The 12190-nt window shown below is 37.0% G+C and overlaps 2 protein-coding genes across 8 annotated transcripts in view; one reads left to right on the plus strand and one right to left on the minus strand.

Moving 5' to 3' along the window:
• The window catches only part of ORC4 (origin recognition complex subunit 4), a 407571-nt gene that overhangs the window by 150521 nt on the left and 244860 nt on the right, over positions 1-12190 (minus strand). The gene's annotated exons all lie outside the window — the stretch shown is intronic.
• Positions 1-12190, plus strand: part of MBD5 (methyl-CpG binding domain protein 5) — a 269324-nt gene that overhangs the window by 63844 nt on the left and 193290 nt on the right. For 6 of the 7 annotated variants that reach the window (XM_073305424.1, XM_073305421.1, XM_073305422.1 and 3 more), the window contains exon 2: positions 11532-11627. The exons of the other annotated variant lie outside the window; for it this stretch is intronic. The gene's annotated coding sequence lies outside the window, so the exon portion shown is untranslated. The remainder of the gene's footprint in view (positions 1-11531; positions 11628-12190) is intronic. 7 annotated transcript variants of the gene reach the window in all.

Consider the following 12190-nt stretch of genomic DNA (forward strand, 5'->3'; position numbering starts at 1 on the left):
ATGTGGAGAGTAGGAAATACAAAGTTAAGGTAATTGCCAATGGTACATGGGGCTAGGGGGCTGGCCAGAGTGAGGAGAGCAGTAGACTAGTTGGGGAAGGGTCATGGCTGGGGAAGTCTGACTGGAGGGAGGGCAGGCCCCAGCTGGAATGGAGGGGAACCTAGTGATGGCATGGGATTTGGCTGAGTGTACAACTCAGCATACGTAATCAAAGAAGTACATGACCCTCTTGTAAGCTGTTGTCTGTGCTATAAGTATGCAGCTTCAGAAGGTGCCAGACAGCAAGGAGTAACTTTTATGTCCTAACGCCTTCTAAAGTGATAATGGCTTAACGGGAAGGAAGAAGGTTAGCTGGAAATGTTGGTATGGAGGGAGACAGTAGGGGAGAGGGGGAGAGATACACCAGTCATGGAATAAAACTGTCATGGTTTTGGGACATAGACTACGTCTGTGATTTCTCTCTCCATCCTGTCCACAGCTCCACTTTCCAAACATTTCAAAGCACAAACGTTATCACTATTCCACTATAACAAAGGGTATAGGAGTGGGGAGGATGGATTAAGGATCACATAGCGTCTTTTATCTTTAGTCTGCCACTGTACCCTTCAACCGCAAACACATAATCACAACAGCTTAAATGATCACAACCTCCACAAACAAACCACCTTCTTTCTGTGCAAAAAAATGAGAAGATTGACTGACAAAACTTCATAGTCACAGAGTTAAGGTTGCTGGGTGGTATTTTGTGCCCTTTCAGAATGTTGGATTCAGCAAAACTCCAACTTCTGAAAACCTGCAAATGCAGAGTTAAGGTTAACACCAATATCACCTTAACTCTGTCCTCTTAGAGTAATGATCCAGTTCATCTATACTCACACTCCAAGTGCATAACGCTCAGGGAGTAGGGCACATGACCACTGTAGGACAGAATTTAATTCCTTCTCTTTACTAAGGCAAAATGTGTGTTTCGGTAAGCTGTTCTGAACAGAAGCTACGTATAACTAACCGACTCAACAGAAACAACACCACACCCACTGAAGTTTACAACTTCCTCACCCTTTTTCACAACCTCTTTACCTGTCTACCACTGTACTTCCATATTTAAACCCACAGACCACTCTCGCATCATGTCTGACCATTAATAATCCCCTTGGCAAGAAGATCCCTGTTTACCACTACTTCCACAACCTATAGAACTCAGTGCTGAAATGAGGCATACTGGATCACTCAAGGTACACAAGCACCTCTTCACTTTGATATCACATACAGTTGGGAGGAGGGCTCAGGGCTGATACCCACGCTCTGGAGAGTAGGGCTCCACAGATCTCGTATCACAAAAACAGCTCTGCCAAGCTGGTTTAACTAATCCTTCCACCATTCAATACAGCTACACCTAAAACAGTTAACACAATTGGGTTCAGGCCAATAATTGCCAGCTCCAGGAGGTGGGGCAGGTTAAGGTTGCTTTTCAATGTATCTTTACCCTGGATTTCCTGGTTTTCAGAGGTTTGAGTTTTGCTCAGCTTTCCAGAAGACACAAGATATCACTGGGCAACCCTGGTTTTGTGTTAATGAAGTATCTGGTCAGTTAATATTGTTTTAATTGGCATGGTAACATTACTTATCAATGGCAAAGTGACATGAGAGTTATACATGTTTGTTGATACTTTATACCAAACCATGCAATCATTTATTTCCTTTATGCCATGTATTTCACAGAAAAATTATTTTAGCAATATTAGAGAGGATGAGGTTTTTTGTGTACTGTTTTTCATATCCCTCAACTTTGAAAGCCATGCTCATATGATATCAGCTGTACGAGGCTCACAGGACTCCTAGAAACTTCTAAAACTTACTTAAAATAGCTTTTCTCTAAATAATAAAATTGTAATTTTAAAGCCTGATATCTCAAATTGTACTAGAGCTAGCAATGAGTGTTTCAATCATGTGAGCCCTGTATGTTGGATTGGTTCCCCTAGCCACTGGAAAGGCCATGATTGGGGCTTACAGTCATTTTTACACACATACCACCTCTTAAGAGTGATCTTCAGTCACAAATGAGGATCAGGGCCCACATTTTTAATAATTTACTCCAGGGACTGAACTAGTATTATGCATTATTGTATGGATACCTGCATACTCTTGTCTTGACTTATGAAGAAAAATTTAAAGAGCTAAGTGTACATTAGATAGTTTGGCTAAGAAACTGCAAAGGGAAGACAGAACAGCCTACACATATAAAAAATGGTAAGCACTGAAGGTAACGATAAAATATTTAGGGTGGTACAGGGGGTTATAGTTAGGAAATAAAGGGATGAAATTACATAAGAGAAGATTAAGGCTTTAATGTCAGGAAAAACACTACTAACTTTTTCCAACTTTGGTGCCTACAATTAATAAAGTAAGTTAATATTTAGTTACGTGAATGAGTGGTCTGATATGTTAGGTGCCTAGATATGGATTTAAGTGCTTAATTCTATGCACCTAAGTTGCAAAATATTGTCCATACTGCTTAAATTCTGCTAAGTTTTACAGAGCGAACAGAAGTCACAATCTTTGTGCTTGAAGAATTTACAGTATATAGTTCTGATCCTGCAATCTGATCTGTGTTGGTAGACGCCTGTGCATATGTTGGATCCCATTGACTTCTGTGACTCTACGTGGGCATGAGAGTCTACCCATCCAGATCAGCTCAATTTTAGACATGATGCAGTGGGTAAGAGCAATGAATAGTTAGATTGAAGGTGCGGGGAAGAAAGGGAGGACAAGGATGAAGGTGATATAAAGATCTTGTGGTTTTCTTGGTTTTCTTATATGCATGTCTTGACCATGCTAATGTTTAATTTAATAGGGAACAAACCTGCACAAGCAGGAAAATAATCTGCGTCTTTCCTATTTGTAATTTTTATTATTCTGTTAAGGTTGGGGTAATTTTAGAAAGGAAAGATTTATGGCAATAAACTGAGGATGTGCCTGTGGCCTGTTGAAGAAACACTTGTTCACAGATAGTGGACAATGACATAATACACTTGCAGAACGGTTAACACACTTGATTAAAGGTAATATGTTTTTTAGAACTAAACAGGTTATTTTTTCAGCAAAATATTTTTGACTGTAGCCCAATCTATGAACCGTTAATTATATTGATTACTTAAGAATTTCCAGGTATCACTCTGGGGTTTGACAGGTTTTTGTCCCAAGATCAGGACTAGTATTTTTAAACTTATTGTTTAACTGGGAAGCCTGATGTGCACAGTTGCAACACTCACACTTTAGGAACGCTTCTGTATTTGTAATAGTTTATTAATACATTTAGCAAAGTCACAAACATTCTAACCCAACAAGGTAAATAGAGATAATACAGACTGTACATCTGAACGTCCATATCCTCAGACCATCCCTTGCAGAACAACCTGAAATGTTAGTCATTGTCTTCCTCATCATCATAAGTGGCAATCGTCCTGGCATCTCCCAAGGGCTATGTCTCTTCTCCTGGCCACAGACTGGGATACAACTTCTATAATATGTTACGCTGATGCCACTATGTCTCATGTATATTCAGGAGGGGTTTCTCCCATGCTCCTTATTTGTATTTCCTCACCCTACTAATGTTGGGGTGCCCTTCTCCTATCATTTAGTATATTAATGATCTCAGCTTATCAGATACATCAGTTCGTTGCCATGGCACTCTTGTGGTCAAACATCTGCAGATGTTCCCATCCTAAGATAGCCAAGAGCTGGTGTTAGCTCATGTTCCTGTGATTGGCTGGTGTTTTGGTCAGACTTTCCCCTTAAATGCTCTATTGTCAGTTCCCCAATATTAGGGGTGACCATAAGGCCATTTATCTGAGCCAAAGTTCATAGGCCTCAAGCCTTATCGTAACTGCTGAAGCCAATGTCTTACAGAATACAGGCCTCTGGATGCCTTGCATTACTGTTTAATAAAATAAATGCTAAAGCTAGCTTTATGGGCTACAGGACACAGAGATGCTTTTAGGTCTATAACTCTCACTGTCTGCATCTCTGTAATTTTTTTCTTTAAAAATTGGTCATATCAGCATTTCGCTATATAACTCCACCGTCATAAGATTATTTCAAATCAAGTTTGCTGTGGTGTTTAAACTTCAGTTGTGAGCTAGGGTTACAAATGTTTGCAAAGATATTGTCCCTTTGAAAAGTTGTTCTGGCACTCAGTCTTGATCTATTGGCTATCTTGGTAGGATTTTTTTTTTTTTTTTTTTGCCATACACCTCTTTCCTTCCCACCCCTGATCAGCAAATACGTATTAGAAATGCTGGCCAGTAAATCTGAAGAGATTCATAATAAATTGAAAGATATATTTTATGTGTTAAAGACAAAGATGGACACTTGCATCTAAATTTAATATTTTAGTTGATGAGTTGTTGTCAATGGGACTCTGACTGACCTCAGTAAAGAAGAAGGTTCTCAGTTCAGATAAAATGTCATTAAATACTTTGTTAATTAAAAACAGAGAGGCAATGTTTAGTTAAAGATCATAGAATGGAGTACTATGAAAACCATGTCAAAACTTAGAAACATTTGGATCCTTTGCGTCCCTGTAAACAGGTTGCTTCCTGAGCTGGCAGATCTTGTTGAAAACAAAATTCCTTCTTGATAGGCCTTAAATACAAAGCAGGATCAATGTCCATTGGATGCTGTTATTAAATCCCAAAGAGGGAAGATGGACAGCTTGGAGTAAGAGCATAGTGATCACAATATTATCTGAGAGAATCTGTGTGACAGCTAGCAAAAAAGAGAGAGATGATAGTGGGTAAGATATTGGGTGCTTGTTTCATGGATTACAATTTCAAAGAGCTGTATAAACATTAACTAATTAGTGGATGAATATTGGTGCTGTTTATTACTTACCTCAGCCCAGTGATTCTTCAGAATATATTTTTAATAATCACATAATGTAAACAAACCATTTTTTCCTTTTCCCCCACCCCAAAAAACCCCCTTATATTTGGATAGAGATGAAAGTTAGAAATTATACTTAATTGTAGCATATATTATATACTGTATTTAAAATAGTTAATAATATATTTCGTGCAATATATTATAAATAGCATTTTAGAATTTCAGCTTTCATAACTTAAAAGTGGAATTTACTCTCTACACTCTTTGTTTATCTTTTGCAGTTCTCTGAATTTTGTCAGTATGCCAATTAGTTTAACTTTTAATTTATAGTCATTGTCTAGTTAATTTTACTTCTAGGTTCTCCTGTACTAGTAGCAAGGTATAATTGTGCGGGGTAAGTGATGTAACTTTTGGTGATAATACACTGCATTTTTCCTACTTAAAAAAGGTTGAGTCTCTGTTTTAAGTGCAAAATTCAATTTAACCTTCACTATGGAACTCCAGCTAAAGCCTCTATAACATCTTCTGGTGGTCTGCTGTAATACAGACATTCAGTCCAACTCTTCCCTATGGAAATACATAAAGAATGGTGCAGATACATTTCTTTGTGCAATCAATACATCACAGATTTGTACATGTTTGAACATTGTGTGGCTTTGTGCTTATCTCCTGAAAATGTTTATACTTCGAAAAAATCAAATTTTGCAATCAAACACTTATCATTCTCACTCAACATGCCATTTTTTTTACTTTTCAAAAAGGTAACATCTCAAGAGTATTCATGGTTTTATATTTATTTTTAATCTGGTTAAAAGCATTCTTTTTTTCACTCTTTGATACAGTGGTTATCATTTAAATGCTAAAATTTACTGTTTGAAAGTAATTAGTATTGGTGTACTTTCAAACAATAAATGTCAGCAGTAAAATGGTAATCACTATATCTCAAAATCAACCAAAATTAAAACTCCTGCCCAAATGGTAACTTTTAAAAAAGTTTAAATGCCTGAAAATGGAGGATGAGGTTGAAAATAGCTGCTCGGCAGCTAAAGTATTCATTACCACAACTGTATTAAACAGTTTTTTCAAAGAGTCTTTAACTTTATGTCCAACGGGGTGTGCAGGGGTGGGGGGAGGAGGGGCATTATTATGAAAAACTGATGTCAGAGTTTTTATAGGCAGAGGCTGCCTTGGAACTATAAAATGCTGTTAGGATTATATCAACTAACATAAGTCAGAGGTGAATGTACTTGAAACCTTCTAAACAGTGAAAAAGAGCATCATATGTATCTAGAGAGAGATATATTATGTTGTAGATCACATGACACGTATAATTTGAAAATAATTTGCTTACTATATCTTGCTTGTTCCTAAAACTAAAAAATTAGCTAATTTCCCTCCAGTTCCTTCCAACTAATTTGTTTAATTTATTTTCATGCAAGGAAAAGAAACGTCTTTCAGTGGAAATTCATTGTTGGATACTAAAATCTATTTTGCTGGTTCTGAAATGGCTTCTTTCCTAAATATTCCATTAACTGGGGAAAGTGGTCTGAATTCTGTATCTGTTGGTCCTGGTCCAAACCCACCTATGAACTCAACGTGAATCTTTTCATTTCCTTAGTGGGCTATAGACTAGGCTTATTTACAATAATGTAACACAATTAACTTGGTTGGAATTATTGAATTTATATCAGTGTAGAATTTGGCCTTCTCAAGAAGAAAAAGCTGAAGCAACTGTGAATTTTTAGCTGCTAAACTTATAGACTTCTTATAGGAATTCCTTTTAAGCACGCACACGCTTTTTTGTGGTTTTGCATGAACAGAGCCCTACCCCCACTAAGAGCCTCATTAAAACTAATAGGGCTCCACCTGGGCACAAGGACCCCGCCTGGACAGATCCAATTGCAGGATTTGGGATCTAGATTGTAACTTCTTACGGTATGCGACTGTTTCCTCTTATATTTGGACAAAATGTGTTGACAGTATAAAATAATGAAAAAAAAAAATTAAGCTAGACCAGGTAATGTAAAAAGAAAACAACACCTCAAGAAAACAGAGAGATCTGCTTTGTAAGGACATTTTGTCAGTTTGAAAAACAACATCAGATCTTCATTTCCACTCACCCTTTTCATCAAACATTTGTGCAGTTTTAAGAAATTCACTTTTTAGTGTCAAGGAATGCCCAGGGGTCTGGTGCCAGCCTCAAGCTTATGGTTGTCTTTGCATCAACATGCAAACATAATGTTTTGTGTTTACTCATATTCATACACACATTGAAATTATTTTTTTGTATTTGAAAACCAGTTGGATTCAGGAACAAATAAATTAAGTATGACATGTTAATATATGATCTATCTGTTCATGAATCTAACTTAATGTTGCTGTTTACTATTTGTAATATCATAGCGTCTAGGAGCCCTAGTCATTGACCAGAGCCCCATTCTGCTAGGTGTGTACACATACAGAACAAAAAGATAGTCCCTGCTCCAAGGAGCTCGTAGTCCATAAGATGAGACAACTGGTAGATGGGGGAGTACAAGTGAACAATGAGAAATATTAGTCATCATGGTAGGCAGTGACTGGTGCACATGAACAGCCTAGGTGTTGTCAAGTGTTCTGTAGGTGTCAAGGTTCCTCCCCCACTCTGAACTCTAGGGTACAGATGTGGGGACCTGCATGAAAACCTCCTAAGCTTACTTTTACCAGCTTAAGTTAAAACTTCCCCAAGGTACAAATTAATTTTATCCTTTGTCCTTGGAATATCCACTGCCACCACCAAACTCTAATTGGGTTTACTGGGAAATGTAGTTTGGACACGTCTTTCCCCCCAAAATCCTCCCAACCCTTGCACCCCACTTCCTGGGAAAGGTTTGGTAAAAATCCTCACCAATTTTCATAGGTGACCACAGACCCAAACCCTTGGATCTGAGAACAATGAAAAAGCATTCAGTTTTCTTACAAGAAGACTTTTAATAGAAATAGAAGTAAATAGGAGTAAAGGAATCACCCCTGTAAAATCAGGATGGTAGGTACTTTACAGGGTAATTAGATTCAAAACATAGAGAACCCCTCTAGGCAAAACCTTAAGTTACAAAAAAGACACACAGACAGAAATAGTCATTCTATTCAGCACAATTCTTTTCTCAGCCATATAAAGAAATCATAATCTAACACATACCTAGCTAGATTACTTACTAAAAGTTCGAAGACTCCATTCCTGGTCTATCCCCAGCAAAAGCAACATACCAACAGACACACAGACCCTTTGTTTCTCTCCCTCCTCCCAGCTTTTGAAAGTATCTTGTCTCCTCATTGGTCATTTTGGTCAGGTGCCAGCGAGGTTACCTTTAGCTTCTTAACCCTTTACAGGTGAGAGGATTTTTCCTCTGGCCAGGAGGAATTTTAAAGGGGTTTACCCTTCCCTTTATATTTATGACAGTAGGCATCACGGCAAAGGAGAGTTTTGAAGATGGATAATGAGGTAGCTTTGCTGATGTTTACAAGGAGCACATTTCAAGATTGATGAACAGCTCGGATGAAAGCATGCTTGTTATGAACATTTTAACAAGTGGACAGTGGAGGATGACATAATGGGCCAACTGAAGGCAAATATTAACATGTTTGGCTATTTGTTACATCTTTAGATTATTTTTTAAATTTAGTTTAGAATATATATCCTGTTTTTATTTTTATTAGAAATGGCTTACTTTATACTGCAGCAATGGAAAATCTGTGGATAGGTCCATCAGTGGCTGTTAGCCAAGATGGTCAGGGACTCAATCCCATGCTCTGGATATCCCTAAATCTCTGACTTCCAGAAGCTGGGACTGAATGACAGGGGATGATCACTCGATAATTGCTTTGGTCTGTTCATTCCCTCTGAAGCATCTGGCACTGGCCACTGTTGGATGACAGGTTACTGTGCTAGATGTACCATTAGTCTGACCTAGCATGGCCATTTCTATGTTATTTGCCCACATTTTTTTTTTTTGGTAACTTTTTTTTTTAAGAATAGTAAAATATTGAGCTTGTTTTTCTTATAGTAAGAGTGAATACATATTTTTTCTAGCTGTCTGTAAATTTTTATGATTTCATAAGGCTTACAATAGAGTTGTATACTGTATAGTAGACTTAAGAACAATAGTAATCCAAAATCGTTTTGATTAATTTTTATTGATTTTTCTACAGAAACAGACAATGAAAAGTACAAAAGAGTAGATGATATGATTCCAAATACTGTACGCCTCAGGGGATCTCCAGTAGAATTAGCCAATTACGCAGTTTTACAACATGTCAAAGCTGCAAGACCAGACCAAATAAAACCAGACAATGCTACCATAGACATGAAATGTTAATGTTGGGGTAATAGTAATAAAATAGCAAAAGATGTACATGAATAGCAACAGTAGGGAACGAAGGGGTTGGCGGGAGGGAGGAGTTAAAAAGAAAAAGTGTTAGGAATGCCATTCTTTCTTTAAACATAGTCCAAATTTATATAACTGCTCTCTGTGGTGACAAGCACAGCTTCAGCCGCCAGACCTCAGCCGAAAATTATGTCCTAGGTTATTTACTTGATAATCTAAATTTAACTCTGCCACAAAGACTTTGGTTCTTGAGAGCGCCAATGATGATTTTACAAAAATGGAAGAATAAGTTTCTGCTCAGAATAGAGGTGTGGTATTCAGACCAGTCCAAGTAACCAAGAATTTTTTTTCAAGAATGAAATCTGTTTAATCAGAAAACATCAGTTCTCAATTTTTTATACCTCAATCAAGGGAGTTGTATATCCATATACCACTGATAAACTTGTCTGTTTTGTTTATTTGTGGGGCTGTCTCATGATAAAAAGTAGAAATATATGTAATGTACTATCGGGGAGCAGAGGATTTGTTTTTAAACTACGACTATGACAAATCTCATTCTTGCTATTTTTGTTGTATTTTTCAAGTAGTCTAGAAAGAATTGTCACTAAAATGCACTTTTAAAAAAAAATAGCTTAATTCAGGTTTTTTCTACAAACATTATAAATGCAGTCATAGAGTAATTGAAATATATATAAAACCTATATAATAAATAGTTCTCCTTTGATACTTTCTGGGCAGAGAGTCTATTTGAAAAGTTCATCTTCAGAGACTGATGGAACCAGTTTGATTTAAGAATCCTTCAGAAGAAAGTTATTTACCACCTAGTCTTGCACCACTGAAGTTACTGGGAACTTTACAATCATCTTCATTGGGTACAGCATAAAGCCCTCATTTACTGACTTTTTATTGAAGATTAAAAAAATAAAAAATTGACTGTATAGCTCAAACGTTGGCAGTACAGATAAAGCCATACAGCAAAGCTGAGATAGTATAGCTTCTCAGTTATAGCAGGCATGCTACACAGATTTAGAATTTTTGACAAAAAATAGTTGCCATTAAATGTACTTAATCACTGTGGCCCTGATCCTGCCTTGGGTATCCTGTGGGTAGGCTACAGTGTCTATGTGGAGTCTGTTTATATGATTAATGGAGCCTTACACTGATGCAGCTGTCCACCCACAAACTACACATTGCAATCATAGGCTCCAATCCTGCAAAAACAAATACTTATCTGGAGAAATATGGTTGACCACAATAAAATAATTAAAGATAAATGAAACTACTTACTGTATGTGTTAGACTGATAGCTGAACTATTGACCTGATCATGCTGTCTTGGCAATCGGTGGAGTGTCTTTCCTTGGCATTTTAACATATAAATTAAATTCTAGATGAATCAATATGTCATGTCCCTCCACAGTTTGAAAATTTAATTTGATTTCTGACATGTAAATGTATGTAGGTACAGAAAATTCTATCCATTGTAATAAATTAATCCATATTTTATTTATTTTTGAGAACACAAATACTAACAGATGGCATTTTATTATTAGATTTGTTCTTTAACAAAGTTGTCTGTGAAAACTGCAACTTATAATTTTAAGTTTCTCTTCTGAAAGTTATCTCTGAACCAGTGGTTCCCAAACTTGTTACGCCGCTTGTGCAGGGAAAGCTCCTGGCGGGCTGGGCCGGTTTGTTTACCTGCTGCATCCGCAGGTTCGGCTGATCACAGCTCCAGGCCAGTGGGAGCTGCTGGAAGCAGCGTCCGGTACGTCCCTCGGCCCGCGCCGCTTCCAGCAGCTCCCATTGGCCTGGAGCAGCGAACCACGGCCACTGGGAGCCACGATGGGCTGAACCTGCGGATGCGGCAGGTAAACAAACTGGATGGCCCGCCAGGAGCTTTCCCTGCACAAGCGGCGGAGCAAGTTTGGGAACCACTGCTCTAAATGATTTTAATTCTCCAAAGTTGTACTAGATATAGTTTAATTTTCTTTCAGTATTTTTCTTTAACTTCTAGTCTATATGTTCAGTATTGATTTTATGTAATTTTTAACATATTAGGTGGTCATTTTAATGGTGTTATTGCTTTGGGAACCATAACTATTGATTTCTTGAATTTGGTGCATTTAAAATCATAACCAAAATACTATATTAACATAGCTAAAGAATTAAAATGAAAAAGAATGTATTGTAAGTTAACAGCATTATTCATTTTTGTACTTAATTTTTTTTTAAAGAGCCCAATTATGCTAAAATCAGTCTGACTTTTGTGTACTGTTTGTATTTTTAGATGGTGCTGGAGAATGTTGGTTTTTGGATATATAAGTGTTGAAGAACGTAGTGTTTACAGACAAAATCTTTAAAATCTGTTTTTTAGACATCAAAGGTAGGTAAAAGTTTGTCTATATTTAAATACATGTATACAAACTAATACATTGAGTTTGGTTTTTTTATCTCAAATATGTCCTAAAAAGAACAGCATCAAAAGTTAGGAAGCCCAACTCAACTCTTCAGAAATGTGACTGTCTATAATAAGAGTAATCATCATAGTATTAATAAGAAAGCACAGCTTTCTTTTTACGTAGGTTATAAAAATAGGAACCTTTATTCAACTAGCCTTCTTTCTGTCTAGTCTTCTATAGCCCCCCATAACTGCACTATCCATGCATAGTGCCTGTCATACCTAGACTATGTCATGTTTTGGAATATAAAGAGCAGGTAGATAAGCTATTTGGAGGATTAGAGTTTATATGGAAAAGAAATGGTAAACAACATATAAGGTAAAAAATAGTGATAAATGTTGTTAGATTTTTGTGTAGGATTTTAGGTGTGTGATTCTCATTGATTTTAATTGAAGTTGTGCCTCTAAAACCCAGCATGTGCTTTGCTTTTAATATTTATCTTTATTTTGAAGTGTATGGACTCTGGCCATCAAAACAAATGTCAGAC

This window comes from Lepidochelys kempii, chromosome 11, assembly GCF_965140265.1.
Source record: "Lepidochelys kempii isolate rLepKem1 chromosome 11, rLepKem1.hap2, whole genome shotgun sequence".
NCBI classification, from domain to species: Eukaryota; Metazoa; Chordata; order Testudines; family Cheloniidae; genus Lepidochelys; species Lepidochelys kempii.